At 38.9% G+C, this 19,468-nt stretch overlaps 1 protein-coding gene across 2 annotated transcripts in view; it reads right to left on the bottom strand.

The window, feature by feature from the left end:
• RALA (RAS like proto-oncogene A) overlaps positions 1–19,468 on the bottom strand; it is an 83,959-nt gene that overhangs the window by 24,077 nt on the left and 40,414 nt on the right. The window contains exon 2 of one of the 2 annotated variants that reach the window (XM_015133535.3): positions 17,413–17,477. The exons of the other annotated variant lie outside the window; for it this stretch is intronic. The gene's annotated coding sequence lies outside the window, so the exon portion shown is untranslated. The remainder of the gene's footprint in view (positions 1–17,412; positions 17,478–19,468) is intronic. 2 annotated transcript variants of the gene reach the window in all.

Genomic DNA, 19,468 nt, shown 5'->3' on the forward strand with positions numbered 1-19,468 from the left:
GTGTGTGTGTATGTGCTCAAAAGAAAACACTTATCAGTCACTACAACTGGGTTAAAACACCTTTCCTTCTAGAACAATTTAAAATACAACCTGTGACTCAGAAAAGGCAGAGATTTCCAAGGACATTTTTCCAAAGTGCAAACATTTCCTAATAACTATGAGCTGCGCACTCCAGACTATTAAGAGGCTATCCAGGAAAAGAAGCTCCTGCCAAGGAAAAACTACTCGACCCCCGTATTAAAAGACTTGGAACTCCACCACTTAATTCCCAAGCCCTAGTCGAGATGTTGTTTTGAATGATAAACAAGCCAAAGACCCTGCCTATGTGGAACTTAAGACAAACACATACACAAATAAGCAAATACCATTAGTGCAAAGTGCAATGAAAAAAAAAAATAAGGCAGCAATGGGGGGAGGAGCTACTTTAACCAGGTGTTCAAGGATGACTCCTCTGAAGAGGTGGCATTTGAGCTGAGACCTGAATGTTTTGAAGAAACCAGTCAGCTCTGAGGGGAGAGTGTTCCAGACACAGGGAATAACAAGTACAAAGAACTTAGAAGGGGGTGGGAGTGGGGAGCCTGTTCTAGGGACCAGGAGAAGGCCAAAGTAGATGAAGCCTAGTGTCAGTCTGTTTCTTGTTGCTATAACAGAATATCTGAGACTGGGTAATTTATTTTTTAAAAAGAAATTTATTTCTTACAGTTCTGAAGGCTGGGAATCCCAAGAGCATGGTGGCAGCATCTACATGGCTTCTGGTGGAAGACATCATATGGCAAATGGGCAAGTTTGCTGCCTCTTATAAAGCCACCAGTCCCATCATGGGGGCCCTACCCTGATAACCTTATTTAATCCTAATTACCTCCCAAAGCCTCACTGCCAATCAACATATGAATTTGGGAATTAAATTTCCAACACATGGCCAGGTGCAGTGGCTCATGCCTATAATCCCAGCCCTGTAGGAGGCTAAGGCAGGTGCATCAGTTGAGGTCAGGAGACCAGCCGGCAACACGGTGAAACCCCATCTCTACTAAAAATACAAAAAAAGTAGTGGGGCATGGTGGCAGGCGCCTGTAATCCTAGCTACACGGGAGGCTGAGGCAGGAGAACCGCTTGAACCCAGGAGATGGAGGTTGCAGTGAGCCAAGACCGTGCCACTGCACTCCAGCCTGGGCAACAGAGTGAGACTGTCTTAGAAAGAAAAAAAAAATTTCCAACACATGAAATTTGCAGGACACATTTAAACCACAGCATTTAGTGAATGACTGGAGAGTAAGAGGAGCTAAAATTGACAGGTAGGCAGAGGGCGAATCACAAAAAACCTTGAAGGCCCCGGAAGTGTTTGGATTTTACTAGAACTGCAACGGGAAGCCTCTGGAGTTTTTAAGAAGGATAGTGGCAAAATTTGGGTTTTTAAAAAGATTACCCTGGTTGGTGTGTAGAGAATGGACAGTGAAGTGGCAAGAGTTGAAAGTATAGGAGGCTATACCATTAATGTACGCAAGAGAGGATAGAGGCTTGGGGTACAGCAGCAGCAGCAGCAGTAACCGTATTACTAGTTCCCGTATAACTACTAATACCAACTACACTGGGGACAACGAACATTTACTGACCGCTCACTAAGTGTGAGGCACTGTTCTGAGCACTCTGCACATACTAATTCAGCTGAGTACTACATTTCAGATATTTACAATCCTAGGTGGTATGTACTATTTTAACTTCATTTAACAGATGAGGAATCTGGGTCACAGATGTCGACTTGCTCAAGACTAAGCCAGAATTCAGACTGAGGCAACCTGGCTCTCCTAACCACTATGTTATTTGGGATACACTTTGAAGAAACAGTTGATAGGACTTCCTGATAGATTGGATGGGAGAAAACAAGACTAACCTTTAAGTTTTTGTCCCAAATATCTGAATGTTAGGCACCTCTATCTAAGATGGAGAAGGACCAAGAAGGAATAGGTCTGGGAAAGAAATCCCAAGCTCTGCTTGCACATTAGACATTTCAACTAGAGTTGAACAAGAAAAACTGAATGTTTTAGTCTGGAGTTCAGGGATGAGGGTAGAGATGGAAAAAAAAATCACATGTCAGTTTACAGATGATATTTAAAGTCACAAGACTGGAATGAGCTTTCTTAGGGACAAGAGGAAGATAGATATGAGAAAGCGGCAAAGGAAAGAGCCCTGAAACAACTCAACAGGCTAGGCCAGCAGGAGATCTAGTGATCGCACAGTCACTGAGGCTGGCTGACTTAAATCCTGCTGACAGACTGAGGTGAGATATGAGGAGAGACAAAAAGAGAGCTAATTCTGTGCAAGATGGAGGTTGTTGGTAATTTTGGGAAGAGTCATTTCACCAGTTGAGGTAAGAATGGGGTGGACAGTGCATGCCTGTAATCCCAGCTACTTGGGAGACTGAGGCATGAGAATCGCTTGAACCCGGGAGTTGGAGGCTGCAGTGAGCCAAGATCCAAGATTGCACTACTGCACGCCAGCCTGAGCTAGACAGACTCCGTCTGGAAAAAAAAAAAAAAAAAAAAAAAAAAAAAAAAAAAAAAAGGAATAGGGTGGGTTTGGGTTGAAGAGAAACAGAAGGTAGAGAATTGGATTTTTACTCTCAAGATGAATGGAGAAATGCAATCATAAGGGGAAGGTGTTGTTAGGAAAAGGGCTTTTTGTTTGGCTGCTTTTTAAATATTATTAAGGGATGTGTGCATGACAATCATCCAAGACAGGCATAAATTAATGATCTAGAAGGCAGGGTGAACTCTAGGAGCAAAGTTCTGGAGTGAACCAGAAGAATTAGGACCTGGAACATAACAGGAGCAGGGACATCTCTTCCTTCGTAATGGGAGGTGAAGCAATGCAAAGAATAGGGCATAGGTGCCGGCTGTAGGTAGATATATTTGACTGTATCTGTATTTCTTCAATGAAATACAACCACAGATAATTTTGTGAGGGAGTCAGAATTCAAAAGCAAGCCTGTCTAGATAGATCAATAGAACAGAATATACACACTAGATTCAAATACATACTGTAGTGTAGTGTGTAATAAACGGTGGCACTTCAAATGGGGGTGGGGGAAGACAGAGAACAATTCAACAGGTAGTGTTTGGACAACTGTTGAGCCAACTGGAAAAAAATAAAAGTTGGATCTATTCTCCTGATACTAATATAAAGCCTAAGAGGATCAAAGATTTAAGTGACAAAATGAAATCACAAAGGCACAAGAAAAAAAACATGAAAGAATTGAATTGTTTGATAATCTTTTTTTTTAATCTTTTTTTTTGAGACAGAGTTTCACTCTTGTTTCCCAGGCTGGAGTGCAACCTCTGGTTCGAGCAATTCTCCTGCCTCAGCCTCCCGAGTAGCTGGGACTACAGGTGCACGCCACCACATCCAGCTAATTTTGTATTTTTAGTAGAGATGGGGTTTCTCCATGTTTGTCAGGCTGGACAAACTCCCGACCTCAGGTGATCCGCCCGCCTTGGCCTCCCAGTGTTGGGACTACAGGCATGAGTCACAGTGCCCGGCCTGTTTCATAACCTTAAGTGGGGAAGGTCTAAAGTATTACATAAAACCCAAGTCATAAGTTTGAAAAATTTTACTACTGAAAAAATTTCTGGCCAGGTGCGGTGGCTCACGCCTGTAATCCCAGCACTTTGGGAGGCCGAGGTGGGTGATCATGAGGTTGAGTTCGAGACCAGCCTTGCCAACACAGTGAAACCCCATCTCTACTAAAAATATAAAAATTAGCCAGGCATGGTGGTGCACGGCTGTAGTCCCAGATACTCAGGAGGCTGAGGCAGGAAACTCGCTTAAAACTGGGAGGCAGAGGTTGCAGTGAGCCGAGACTGTACCACTGCACTCCAGCCTGGGCAACAGAGGGAGAGTCCATCTAAAAAAAAAATTCTGCATGGCAAAATCTTCTGAAAGCGAAGTAAAAAGATAAAACTGTGGAAAACATCTGCAATTCATTTTACAGATAAGAGATGATTTCTCTATATAAAAAGCTATACCCCACTTCTCACTACTGCACTTGACTAGTCTTTAAAGAAGTTACCATAAATAAAATAAAAAACTGTAGGAAATTGGGCAAAAAATATGAGTAGTCACAGAAAAGGATATACAAATGACTCTAAGTATACTTGACCTCACTGATAAATAATACAAATAAAACTATATTGGGATAATGTTTTATCCATCAAATTAATAACTATATGTTTGCAAGGGCTAGCAAACCACAGCCCCCCTTGAATTGTTTTCATACGGCCTGTAAGTTAAGAATGGTTTTTATGTTTTTGAAGGGTTGTAATTAAAATCAAACCAAACCAAGAAGAATATGCAACAGAGAATGTGGCTTGCAAGCCTAAAATATTTTCTGTCGGCCCTTTACAGAAAATTTTTATCTATCCCTGGTGTAGAGAAATAGGCATATTCAATGATTGCTGGTGGAACTGTAAATCTGATACATGGAATAATATGCAACCACAAAAAATGAGGAAGCTCTTTATGCACTGAAATAGAAGGAACTCCAACGCAGAGTTAAAATGAAAAAAAAAAAAAAAAAAAAAGATGCAGAACAACACATCCCGTATGCTATACATTGCCTAAAAACATTAAAATAAAAAAGGAACATTCAGGATTTGACTGTTCATATATTTGGAAGGACTTTTTTTTTAAACGGTAACACAAGTTTGTCTGTGAAAACGGAAACTAAGTCACCACAGAGGTGAGAGAGTACACCATTTTGTACATTTGATTTTCATATCATGTAAATGTATAACTTATTTAAAAAATATAATTAAAACTAGTCATAAATCAACGAAGTCCAGTTATTTATTGTACTCGGCAAAACTGCAATTAACTATGTTCTTGGTACCTTATATAAACTAGAAATTAGAGATGTGAGCTTGAATTTTAATTAAAATATAACTTACCCACATGTACACAGCTTTGTATTTTTCCCCTTCAAATGAGCAGGGATTCTTGAATTTCAAATTGTGTGACTTTTTTGGCTCCTCAATTATTTTCTGACTCTCACTGTTCAACTTTTTAAAGTGATGTCCTAGAATAATACTATAGAACCTATTTGGGGTGATGGGTGGGCTTCAAGTTTTCAAGTTCACTGTTTTTCTCTGCTTCATCCAGAAAGTAGACACCTACACCATGCTCATACGAGCTACTTAAGTTACTTCCTTTCTTCTTTCCTCCATTTTTCCTTCTCTCCAAAAATACACCCAGGGCCTACCTTATTACATAAGGCACTGTGCTAAGTGCTGGAGCTATGGAATCTTGCCCTTGTATGTTTAGTTAACAGGTCCCACAATGTATTAGTTTCCTGTTGCTGCTGCAGCAAATTACCACAAAATTAGTGGCCTAAAACAACACACATTTATTCTGTTACAGTACTGGACGCCAGAAGCCCAAAAAGAATCTTAAAGGGCTAAAAAGAAGATGTCAAGTTGGTTCCTTGAGGGGGCTTCAGGGGAGAATGTGCTCCTTGCCTCTTTCGCTTCTATAGCCTGGGGCATTCCTTGGCCCCTGGCCGCCATCACAGAAGCACTGCTCTGCTTCTGTGGTCACACTGCCTTCTCCTCTACTTTAGTCAAACTCAAACCTCCCTTTAATTCCCTTTTATAAGACACTTGTGATTCATTTGGCCCACCCAGATGATCCAGAATAATCTCCTCACCTCAAAATCCTTAATTATGCTGGCAAAATTCCTTTTTGCCACTTAGGGCAACATTCACGGGTTCTAGGAGTTAGGACATGGATATTTTGTGGGGCCATTACTCAGCCTACTGCTTACCACACACAGGAAAGTGGGTCAAGGAGCTTCGGACCACAAACCTTCAATCCAGACTCTAAACTCTCTATTTTAAACTTTAAAAATTTTTCTAAAAAACAATCAACTCGGGTTTTTCAATACTTACTAAGGAATACTCTACCAAGTAAGGTGTCAAATACCCTATGCCTGCCAAAACAAAAACCCCAGTGATCTTTGTATGCCCAGAATTCATTATTATCTTCTTTAGACTTTCGATAGAGAAGCTCATTACAGGATAAGCATAGCTAATCCAAAAATCCAGAATGTGAAATGCTCCCAAATTCAACACTTTTTTAGTGATGACATGACCCTTGAAGGAAACGCTCATAGGAGCATTTGGGATTTTTGGATTAGGGATGCTGAACCGGTTAAGTATAATGCAGATATTCTAAAAGCTGAAGAAAATCCAAAATCCCAAACACTTCTGATCCCAAGCGTTTCGGATCAAGGATACACAACCTGTTTTAGGCTTCAGTCTAATAATAATATTGGCTGGTAAAAGTTGTGAGAGTCCTTTTTAATAAAGAGATTCAAGGAAGCATTTCCCTTGCCTCTGATCTGAATGGTGCATTAAAGACTTATGATTGGCCGGGCGCAGTGGCTCACGCCTGTAATCCCAGTACTTTGGGAGGCCGAAACGGGTGGATCACAAGGTCAGGAGATCAAGACAATCCTGGCTAACACGGTGAAACCCCGTCTCTACTAAAAATACAAAAAATTAGCCAGGCGTAGTGGCGGGTGCCTGTAGTCTCAGCTACTAGGGAGGCTGAAGCAGGAGAATGGCGTGAACCCGGAAGGCGGAGCTTGCAATGAGCCGAGATCAGGCCACTGTACTTCAGCCTGGGCGACAGAGCGAGACTGTCTCAAAAACAAACAAAACAAAACAAAACAAAACAAACAAAGACTTATGATCATTAAAGTTCTGCCCCTATCAAATCATTACAAATCACAAGGAGGTACAGGCCATATTAGTGAATGGAAAGTATTTCATATAAACAACTCACACATGATACTCCCTATCTGCATTAAGAATGTTTGCTCAATTAAAAAAACACAGGTAATATAAAATGAACAATTTCAGAAGAGGTAGAATATACATGACCAAGAAAAGGAGATACACAGTTTTTTTTTTTTTTGTAATTTCCTGGACATGGTCTCAATCTGTTGCCCAGGCTAGGGTGCAATGGTACCATCACAGCTCACTGTAGCCTTGACCTGCAGGGCTTCAATGATCCTCCCATCTCAGCCACCTGAGTAACTAGAACTACAGGCACGCGCTACCGCCACCACTCTCAGCTAATTTTAAAAATATTTTGTAGAGACAGGGTCTGTGTTACCCAGGCTGGTCTTGAACGCCTGGGCTCAAGCGATCCTTCCGCCTAGGCCTCCGTGTTAGGATTACCGGCTGAGCCACTGCGCCAGGCCCACAAGTACATTTTCCTAACTGACAGAAGAACAAGTGTCATCAATACAGGTTGAGCATCTCTAACCTGAAGATCGGACATGCTCCAAAATCTGAAACTTTCTGAGCATTGACAAGATGCCACAAGTAGAATATTCCACACCTGACCTCATGTGACCTCATGTGGGTTGCAGTCAAAACACAAGTGCACAATACAGTTTATTCAGCATCCCCAAGACCCTCCTAGCCCTCTTCGGCCGCAATGTATCTTTTCTGCACATGCCCAGATTCTCTCATGCAAGCATTCCCACAAAGGGTAGCAAAATGGTTCCATGTATACAAACTTTGTTTCACACACATAATTATTAAAAATTGGCTCATGCCTGTAATCACAGCACTTTGGGAGGCCAAGGCAGCTAGAGCACCTGAGGTAAGGAGTTCGAGACCAGCCTGGCCAAAATGGTTAAACCCCGTTTCTACTGAAAATACAACAAAATCAGTGGGGCGTGGTAGTGTGCGCCTGTAATCCCAGCTATGCAGGTGACTGAGGCAGGAGAATCGCTTGAACCCAGGAGGTGGAGGTTGCAGTGAGCTGAGATCATACCACTGTACTCCAGCCTGGGCAACAGAGGGAGACTTTGACTCAAAAAAAAAAAAAAAAAATTGTATAAAATTACCTTCAGGCTGCTATATGTATAAAGTGTATATACATAAACGCATTTCATGTTTAGACTTGGGTCCCATCCCCAAGATATCTCAATATGCATTTGCAAATATTCCAAAATCCAAAAAAATCTTGCAACACTTCTGGTCCCAAGCATTTAGGATAAAGGATACTCAATCTGTACTATTTAACGTCTCAGAGCACAGGGAAAGCTTCCAAATTCTTTTTAGCAAGCTAGCCTAACAGTGAAGCAAAGTACTGACAAAAATAGAATAAAGACAAAATAGAATGATTGGACTATCACATGAATATGGGGCAAAAAATTCCAAGTAAAAAATGTTAACAGATAGAATCTGGCACATTAAAAGAATAAACCAAAGTGACCAGGTGTGATTCAAACCAGATACAAGAATGGCTTAGAATTTTAGGAAGTAATAATTTCTGATATTAATAGGTGAAAAAAAAATCATGAGTATCTCTACAGGTTCTAGAATATTTGATAAAATTGCTCATAAAAAAAGCAGAAATAGATTAGTGTTCACTTAATCACACAGGAACTGATGGTCTTAAAACCCAAATCAGGCCCAGTGCAGCAGCTCTAACCTGTAATCCCAGTGCTTTAGGAGGCTACGGTAGGAGGATGGCTTGAGCCCATGAGTTTGAGGTTACAGTGAGACATGATTTTTGTCACTGCATTACAGCCTGGGCTACATAGTGAGACACCTTCTTTTTTTTTTTTTTTGCAATGTATGCCTGTAGTTCCAGGTAATTACTTCCAGGCTAATTTTCTTTGTTGTTGAATTTTCAGTAGAGACAAGGTCTCACTATGTTGCCTGGGCTGCTCTTGAACTGCTGAGCTCAAGCAATCCACCTGCCTCGGCCTCCCAAAGTGCTGGGATTACAGGTTTGAGCCACTGGGTCTGGCCAACCCTCTTAAGGGAGACCTTGTCTCTTACAAATCATTTTTAATGACAAAATAAAAGCACTTCCATTAACATCAGGAGTAAGATAAGGGTGGCTGCTAGCATCACTCTTACTTGGCACTGTTCTGGAAGTGGTACCATATTAGAAAAGGAAAGAAAGAGGCATATGATCATTATTAACTGATAATATGATTTCATACCTAGAAAGACCAAAGGAATCAACTGCAAAATTACTACAAATAAGAGATTTCAAAGGGTAAATGGTTATATAAGCAATATAACATATACAATTAAATTTCTTCTCAAATAACAGAATATATAATGAAAGACCCAATTTACAACCTCACTCACAAAGAGTATATAAGAATAAAACTACCACTATCTGTGTAAGATATACATGAAGACAGTTTAATAATAATACTTAAGTAACATAAAGGATGACTTGAATAAATAAAGACAACCTGTTCTTGGGACATAAAGAGTGTACTTTGGTAAAGGTACAAAACCCTGACAGTAAAAAAAAGACTATTAATTATGAAAATTAAAAATATCTTCATGATTAGAAAAAACGTACTACATCAAAACACAAAATACCTGACTCAGAAGTCATGTGACCTGTCTCCTAAAGTTTTCTTCACCATAAAATTTGTGAAGATAATTTCTCTCTCTCTCTCTCTCTGTCTCTTTCTCTTTTTTTTTTTTTTTTTTTGAGACAGAGTCTTGCTCTGTTGCCCAGGCTGGAGTGCAGTGGCGCGATCTCGGCTCACTGCAGCCTCTGTCTCTCAAGCTTAAGCAATCCTCCCACCTTGGCCTCCTGAGTAGCTGGCATGCACCACCACACTCAGCTAATTTTTGTATTTTTAGTAGAGAAAGGGTATTGCCGTATGTTGAAAACTGACTTGAACTTTTTCAGGGAAGGTTGATTTACATACAATAAAATTCACCCTGTTAAGCGTATAGTTCAATGAGTTCTGATAAATGTATACAGTCATGTAACTACCATCACAATCAAGGTACAAAACATTTCCATTACCCCAAAAAGTTTCCTCTTGCCCCTTTGCAGATAATCTTCTCCATCACCCTGGCAGCCACTGACAGGATTTCAAGCCTTACTGTTCTGCCTTTTGGATCACAACGTATATAGCTTTTTATGCCTGGCTTCTTTTAGACAAGGCTTTTGAGACACACAAATATTGTTGCACATATCAGTCCATGCACCTTTTTTTTTTTTTTTTTTTTTTTTACGACTGAATAGTATTCCATTGTCTGGATGTATCATGATTCATTTATGTTGTTTCCATTTTTAAAAATTTTATAAGTAGAGCTGTCATGAACTTTTGTGTACAGGTCTATACATTTTCATTATTCTTGGGTAAACAACAGGTGCAGAACTGGTAGGTTGTATGGTGTGTGTTTAAATGTTTTCCAAAGTGGCTGTACCTTTTTGCATTTCCACTAACAACATATGAGATTTCCAGTTGCTTTCACATCCTAGTACTGTCCCAGGCTTTTAATTTTAGGCAGTCTAGTGAATGTGTAGTGATATTTCATTATAGTTTTAATTTGCATTTTCCTAATAACTAATCATGTTGAGCTCTTTTCATGTAGTTACTTGCCATCCGTATGACTCTGGTGTTCAAACCTTTTGTCCATTAAAAATTAAAAATTGTCTTTTAAGTGAGTTTTAAGAGTTCTTTATATATTCTGAATTAAATCCTTTCCAGAGATGTATTTTGAAAATATTTTCTTCCAGTTTGTGGCTTATCTTTTCATTTATATTTTTTGATGGGTATTTTTCTTTATGTTTTTGGTGTCTCAAAAATGTTTGACAAATTTTAAGTTGCAAAGTAACTACGTTTTGAATATTTATAAATAAAGCCTTATTATTTAGTTAATAATTTATTATAAAGAGATGGAAGGAAGTCTAGTCAAAAAAATGACATTAGTTATAACTGACACCCTAAACAGTTAAACCCTCCATTTAAAATATGCAATCAAGCTCCCTAGGAACAACATTCAAAGAAAATCCCTGAGGCATTTTTCTACTATTGAAACATAACGAACTCAATATTTTCACGTTACTCTAACTGTGCTGAATAAGGAGAACACAAAATAATAAAGACTGAACTAAGAAAAGTAATATTCTGTTTTAAGGGTACAGTAGTTGATGGCTTAAAGATGGTTTAACATTTTTGCCTTGTCTGCAAAATAAAATTTATTTATAAGACTTGCCAGACATGTTGTCAGACATCAAAGCATAGAATCTTAACATTAACATCATGAAGGGTCAAGTTTTATCTTCCTGGGTTTCAGCTTATTTGTAACACTAAGGTTGACATTAATAAAACAACATATGTAAGATATCTAATATGCATAAATACGTATTCAATAAAGGGTAACAAATATTCAGGCATCTTTTTAGAAGACCACAACTTTATATGCCACATATACTCAGTCCGCAGTCAGTGCAAAATCATTACCAGCAGCACAAAGGTAAAGCACTTACCACAGTTAAAACTTACAAAAAATTTCTAACACACATGAGAAAGTGATGGATGAGACTTGAGACAAAGCATTAGCAAATCAAGTGAACCTTGGGGTGACAGTAAGAAAGCAAGCTATAAAAATTAAAAGGGCCAAACAGGGACTTTATAAACCAAGTCTTTAGATTTTTATCCTCAGAGCAATGGAGAACCACCAGGAGTTTTAAAAAATGAGACACTGGGACTCAGAAGGCAGGAAGAACAGGTGGAAGGCTACAAGTCAATGATGACTTGAGTTAGGACTAAGGAGGTGGGATGGATGGATCTAAAAGATATTTAGAAAAAAAGAGTCAAATGAACTAGATTAGACGTGAGTGGTAAGGGAAATTGAGAATTTAAGCCAAAATAACAAACTTCCTAGCTTCAGTGACTATGGTCAGGAAAACAAGGGGAACAAGCAGCTTCTGTGGGACCAGGTGGGAGTAGGAGGAGAGAGAAGAGTTAGTGCAAGGAAATGATGGAAATCAATATTGATCTATTAAAAGATCAAAATATTTAATAAGAAAAATCTGAGAGTAGCCTAAGAATAAGCAGTTTTCTTGCCCCAGCCCCAGTGGTTTTGCTACGAGACTATGACCTGAATGTTTTCAGCAATACTGAGAAATAAGTAACAGAGTAGAACCTGAAAGGCGGAAAAGGAAATAAAAGACTCATAAACTGCTATTTATATTTTAATATTTGTTTTTAAACCCCTGTGTTTTCAAAATAAGATTATGTAGTTTAGAAAACAATAATTAATTGCAAAGATATATGTGTGCTTCCATATTCCTATGCTAATTCTGGAAGAATACATCACCTTCTGAATTTTGATCCATGTGAATGTATTACATATTTGGAAATACATTGATGTTTTTATTTACTGAATTTAACAGCCTACAAAATTGAATAAAGAAATAATGTTCAGCTGAGCATGGTGGCACACACCTGTAATCCCAGCATTTTGGGAGGCTGAGGTGGGAGGATCGCTTGAGACCAGGAGTTTTGAGACCAGCCTAGGCAACACAGTGAGACTTTGTCTCTACAAAAAATAATAAAAATTAGCTGGATGCGGTGGCACATGCCTGTAGTCCTAGCTACAGGACTGCAGTCCTAGCTACTCAGGAGGCTGAGGTGGGAGGATCACTTAAGCTGAGGAATTCGAGGCTGCAGTGAGCTAAGATTGCACAACTGGGCAAGACAGCAAGACCCTGTCTCTACAAAATAATAATAATGCAGGCTTAGACGCTTAATAGATCTAATTTTTAAAAGTATAATTTATGTAATTTATACCTGCTTTAGTTTCTATGTATGAGCTACTACAAATTAAGCATATATATAGCCTGGTAGTTTTGAGTTTCTCTTATTGATTTACTTATGAACTTGATATTGTCTAGGAGACCTTTGTTAATTTTAAAAAATGCAGCCAGAAAAAATAACGGAATTAACCATGCCTGAATGATCCAGTTTAAAAATGAGTAGGGCACTTGCTTAACTGATTAAGACTTACATCAAACCATGTATTAGAATAGTGACAGAAAGTTTACTAGCAGGCTTTTTTTTTTTCTTTTTGTTAAGAGACAGAATCTCGGTCTGTCACCCAGGCTGGAGTGCAGTGGTGCTATCATACCTTACTACAGCCCTGAACTCCCGGGCTCAAGTAATCCTCCTGAGTAGTTAGTTGGGACTACAGGCATGTCTGGTTAATTTTTTCTATTTTCTTTGTACAGACAGGGTCTCACTATATTGCCCAGGCTGGTCCTGAACCCCTGGCCTCAAGTGAACTTCTCACCTTGGCTTCCCAAAGTGCTGATATTACAGGCATAAGCCACCGTGCCTGGGCCCACAAATGAAATATTTTAAAAGAAAAATCTAAGCATAGCCTCTGGTTTACATGAAGACATCTGTTAAATCCTACTCTTTAATACACATTTCATCAGTAAGTTGGCTCTCTCTTTGTATTGCTGGTTCTCTGATCTTTTGGTATTATTCTGGATTTCCTTTTCCTTTTTCCTAGGCCTATATTCTGCACCAACATACATTTATTGAGTCAGGTACTATGCTAGGCATTGGGAGAGGGTGGGGGATAGGTTCATAGATGAGCAAGTCAAGATCCTTGACTTCGAAGATCTTAAAATCAAGTACAGAGATGGAGCAAGAGCGGGAGGGAAAGAATGTATTAAATTCTTATACATAATTTTGCCTTTTGCATTCCTTACCACTTACGTCACACTTGTGTTTTTATTTTATTAATTAATTAATTATTTTTTTTTTTAGACAGAGTCTTGCTCTGTCACTAGGCTGAAGTGCAATGGTGCGATCTCAGCTCACTGCAACCTCTGCCTCCCAGGTTCAAGAAATTCTCCTGCCTCAGCCTCCGAGTAGCTGGGATTATAGGCGAGCACCACCATGCCCAGATAATTTTTGTATTTTTAGTAGAGATGGGGTTTCACCGTGTCGGCCTGGATGGTCTCAATCTCTTGACCTCATGATCTGCCCGCCTTGGCCTCCCAAAGTGCTAGGATTACAGGCGTTAGCCACTGCACCCGGCCTTTCCTTTTTATTTTTTGAGATGGAATTTCGCTCTTGTTGCTCAGGCTGGAGTGCAATGGTGCGATCTCGGCTCACCGCAATCTCTGCCTCCTGGGTTCAAGCAATTCTCCTGCCTCAGCCTCCCGAGTAGCTGGGATTACAGGCATGCGCCACCATGCCCAGTTAATTTTTGTATTTTTAGTAGAGACAGGGTTTCTCCATGTTGGTCAAGCTGGTTTCAAACTCCTGACCTCAGGTGATCCGCCCACCTCAGCCTCCCAAAGCGCTGGGGTTACAGGCATGAGTCACCACACCCAGCCTTATGTTGTTTTACTGACTTCATAGCTGTAATTTTTAATGGCTATGTAACATATCATCCTGTGGACACAAAGCAATTTACTTACCATATACCATAATATAAGAGCTGTTTTGAATTCTTCAAAACTATAATGGATGACCATCTATTTCTACATTTAAAGTACTTTCCATGAGACAGAATCTAAGAAATGGAAAATTAACAAACTGACTGTTTAAGGTTTATCATGCACATTGTCCAACTGCTTTCTTAAAGTGCTATATTCTAGCACATGTAACTATGCTAGTATTGTTAGTATCCCTACTGGCATTGAGTATTCTTTTAAAAAACCTGCTACTTGTATACTGTGAAAAATATCTCATTGTTATTTCTAATTACATCTCTGATTTCTTAAAGAGGGTGAATATTTTTTCTATGTAACATTTATTTTGTGAATTGCTAGTTCTTATCCTTTACTCATCTGGTAATAATATCTCGTATCACATTTTGTGTAATTTCATGTCACCACTGGCTAGACTTTCTTTTATCTTGCTCTCCCAGTCCACTATAGTAAGTTTCCTCTGTTGTTGGGTAGACCTGTTTCTCACAACAGATCAGGAAGAGGCTTTAAATTCATGGAGTATTTTAAAGTTTCACTTTAGGTTCATGGGCAAGAAACAGGTTGACAAATTGGCTCCTTCTCCAAATATCAAAAAAAGAGAGTTTACCCTGGGTTGTTAACATGTTCATTAGAACTCCTAGTCCTCCCAGGCTGTGAGTTCAAAAAGAAATGTTTTTCGAAGTAGATTTCCAAAATTAGCATGGAACAGATGTTGCTGCAATCTTTGTATGGGCTGGGTGTGTGGGCAGGATATCAAGCTAGCTTTTCATGTATATTCCTTTAATTAATAGCATGTCCTATCATCTCTTCTGCCCTCTGTTCCTACTGACTCATTGCTTAAAGTCTCTTCAGGACTCAGTGGGGAAGAATAGATTTCCCTTGCAGGCCTCCCTCATGAGGATGCTGGGTAGCCCTTCCTTTGCCCTGCTTCATCCATCAGCACCATCTGTTTTCTGTCTTCTACAACCTAGAAAGTCTCTGCTTTGCTGATGGTCACTCCATCTGTTCCCATTCTCAGTGCTATGACAGAATTACACATTTCTGTCTGTAAATTCTTTTTCCTGTCTTTTCACAGAGAGTTGGGGATAAGAGGAGGTAGACACATATATTTAGTCTACTGGCTTTCACTACTATGAACTTGAGTTAAAATCCTGAGGTGACATGATTTGGAACCCCAAAATATTTCAAATTTAGACACTATATAAAAAAATTCCAAGACATTCAATTAAAATTAGCCTGAATTTTAAAGAATACTATTTTTCAGTACCAACTTCAAGAGCAAATCAGTTTCCTCATATGGATGACCAAAGAATCATAAATAAACACAAAAGTTTAAGATGGGGCAATACTTGGCATCAAAAAGACTGGGAGTGAGGCACAAATGGGAGAGAAGAGAAAGGAAAGCTAATGGTCTCAACTGCTACAGAGAAGGGATGAAGTGATTGTTTTTCCCAAAAATGTTTCTTTCTTCACAACATTGGGACAAGTGGGCTAAAACTCAAAATTTTTAAGAAGATGTATTGATCGGTCAAAGCCTTGAAAATTAAACACTGACATTATTTTACACACCAGGAATGTAAAGACTGTCTCTACAGCAACAAAGATTCCCTTTGTGCCAATTAACCTTTACTACAGCTCTTTTACAGACCACCTGCTGAATTCTTACTCTGTGGAACTGTGGGTGAATAGCCAATTCTTTTTACGGAGTAACAGAGACCAGTTAAAAAGAAAGAAAGAAAATATAAACTAGTAATCTTTTAAATTCTGACTTGCTATATGTGGCACCCCACATCCATCCAGTCAGGTTAACCTCTTAGTATGCACTGCAAGATCCTTCCTATAAAAGTAAGGCTTTGCGAATGTCACTTTTTAAATTTAAAGAACCCCTCTGGCACTGAATATAAAAATATATTACCTGAAATTATGTTTAATGACAACTGAGTACTATCAGTTACATTCTCCAACACAAATCTGTTCAGCACAGGCTTACTTCCACGGGTGATCTTGAATGCTGCTGAATACGCCTAATCCTACCACTTGTGTTCATCACCTCCCAACACACACGGGCACGGGTGGGACCTGAGCTCCTTCTATCCTCAGTGTTTTTTCATGACTATAAAAGTAACATATATTCATTACATACAACTAGAAAGTAAAGTAAGAAAATGTCACCTTTGTGGCCCTGACACCGAGTATACATTTTTTTGAATTTTTACTGTCTTCTAGGACTATCTTACACAAAGTAGTCAACCAGTCACAAAGTTCAGGAAGCTAAGAGGAAAATTCCAGGGAAAGCAGGAAAAAGAAAGGGAAAAAAGGGAGGTTAAAAAATCCAAATACCTGGATAGGACAAAAATCTTGGGGAAATCTTGGGGAAAAGTAAATAATCTTCCTATTTATTGAGTGCTTATTCTGTATCAGACACTTTTTCAACTACGTACTTAATTATCTCATGAAACCCTCAAAACAACTTTAGACCTATCATTCACATCTTATAGGTGAGAAAATTGAGCCATATCAAGCTTTAAAAATATGCCCTAGGATACACTATTGATGTGAAGCCAGGATAAAAAAAAAAAAAAAAATTCACATCCTAAGCCATCTAAACTTTATTACCACTATGGAAGAAACTAGTAAGAATGACCTTATACAAAGGTTAGAGGCAATTTCTTTTAAACATAAAAAGATAATTCTCACGGGTGGCACAGAAAAGCTACCCAAATCATTTTATAAGGTCAGTGGTACAAAATAGCAATAATCACACCAAAAAAACTACATTGCAATCTCATTTATGAACAGAGAAATTCCATAAAATACCAACACCTGAAATTTACCTCTCAGCACACAAATAATCCATTACAGCACAGTGTGTTATACAGTCGACCCTTGGACAACACAGGGATTGGGGTACTGAACCAACTCCCCCAACCTCACTGTGTGCAGTCGAAAATCCAACTTTTGACTCCTCCAAAACTTAACTACAAATGCCTACTTGACTGGAAGCCTTGCCAATAACATAATAGTCGATTAACACATGTTATATGTATTATATACTGTATTCTTACAATAAAGTAAGCTAGAAAAAAGATAATGTTAAAAATTGTAAGGAAGGAAAAATACACTTACTAGTCATTAAGTGAAAGCGGATCATCATACAGGTCTTCATTCTCATCATTTTCATGTTGAGTAGGCTGAAGAGGAGGAGGAAGAGGAAGGATTGGTCCCGCTGTCTCAGGGGTAGCAGAGGAAAAAGAGGTGGAGGAGGTGGAAGGGAGGCAGAAAAAGCAGGCACACTCAATGTAGCTAAAGAAATGCACCATAATTAGACTTTTTTGCTCTTTCATTTTTCTAAAAATGTTTCTATATGGTACCAATCCTTCTTCCGCCATTTGCTTTAGTTTTAGTGCTTGTATCATGAAAGAGTCTATGTTGTAAATGAAGTCAAAAGCAGTCTTGAATAATAAGAATCCTTCTGCTAGATTATCTAACGTCATTTCCTTTTATGGGTTTGCTTCTTCCAGGACTCCTTTCTCATCACCTGGCACCAGTTCAGATGCACTGATCTCTATCAAGCAGATTTTTGTGCCCCCTCGACCCTTTTTTTTTTTTTTTTTGGCACATCCACAAACTCTTTCAAGATTTCCTTGATTGGCTATGTCATAAATCTTGTGAAGTCATACACAATATTTGGACACAGTTTTCTCCAGCAGGAATTTATTGTTTGGGGATTAATGGCTTTCACAGTTTTTTCTGTAACAATGATGGCATATTCAATAGTGTAAGCCTTCTAGGCTTTCATGATGTTCCTTCTATTGGGGTCCTCCATAGCACTGACATCCTTTCCACAGAGTGCTGTGTATAATGAGCCTTCCAAGTCCTTACAACCCCCAATCTAGAAGTTAAATTACAGATGTTGTGTTTGGTGGCAAGTAGACCACTTCAATGCCTTCAGTTTTGACCTCATAGGGTTTGGAGTGGCCAGGGGCATTATCCAATATCAAAAGAACTTTAAAAACCAATCCTTTACTGGCAAGATACTTTCTGCCTTCAGGGACAAAGCACTGATGAAAGCAATCCAGAAAAAGGGTTCTTGTCCATGACTTCTTGTTGTACAACAACCTAAAGACTGGCAGCTGCTGTTTATCTCTTTAAGACTTGAGGATTAGCAGCTTTACAGATAAGGGCGGCCCTGATCATAAACCCGACTGCACTTGCACAAAATAGTAGTTAACCTATTCCTTCCTGCCTTAAATCCTGGTGCTTGCTTTTCTTCCTTACTAACAGAAGTACCTTGTGGCTTTTAAAATTTTTCCAGAATAGGGCAATTTTGTCTGCATTAAAAATCTGTTCAAGCAGATATCCTTTCTCCTCAATGTTTTTTTAATGGCTTCTGGGAATTCATCTGCTGCCTCTTGGTTGGCAGATGCTGCTTCTCATGTTATCTTGACATTTAAAAAGCCAAACCTCTTTCTAAAATTATCAAACCATCCTTTGCTGGCATTAAATTCTCCAGCTTTAGATCCTTCACCTTCCTTTTGCTTTAAGTTGTCATATAATGACTTTGCTTTTTCTGGAATCACATTAGAGTCTACAGGTACAGCTTTTTTTCCTTAGACGCAGGGACAGATTGGTTGGAAAGGTATGCCTTTCTTACAGCAACCCTGCACCCTCATAAAAACTGAATTTTCAATATGATAAAAAGGTATTTTGCAACAAATGCAAAGTTTTTGTGCCTGCTGCTGTAACTACAGTGAAGGCTTCATATATTTTCTTTTCTTTTTTTTACAATGTCCCTTACTCTGGATTCATTCATCTTGAAATGATGGACAATCACAGCTCAATCTATGTTACATTATCAGGCAATTAAACTTTTTTCTTCTAATGTTGACTCTTCTCTGCTTCTTGGGAGCACTTCCAGCATCACTAGTAACATTTCCTATGGGTCCCATGGTGTTATTCAAAGTTTGCAGTGTTGTACAAACACTACATTTACTGGAGAGATGAACTGCTCACACAGAGATAATCAGTGTCACATGGCATTTGAAGCAGATATCTGCAACACTTGAGCTCACCAATAGCAACAGGAGGTAGTTATAAAATTATTACAGTAGTATCATATGCACTACAGTTAATTTCATGCAGTTATAATTTAATACTGAATCTTTACATTGGTTTACATTTC

This window comes from Macaca mulatta, chromosome 3 (assembly GCF_049350105.2).
Source record: "Macaca mulatta isolate MMU2019108-1 chromosome 3, T2T-MMU8v2.0, whole genome shotgun sequence".
NCBI classification, from domain to species: Eukaryota; Metazoa; Chordata; class Mammalia; order Primates; family Cercopithecidae; genus Macaca; species Macaca mulatta.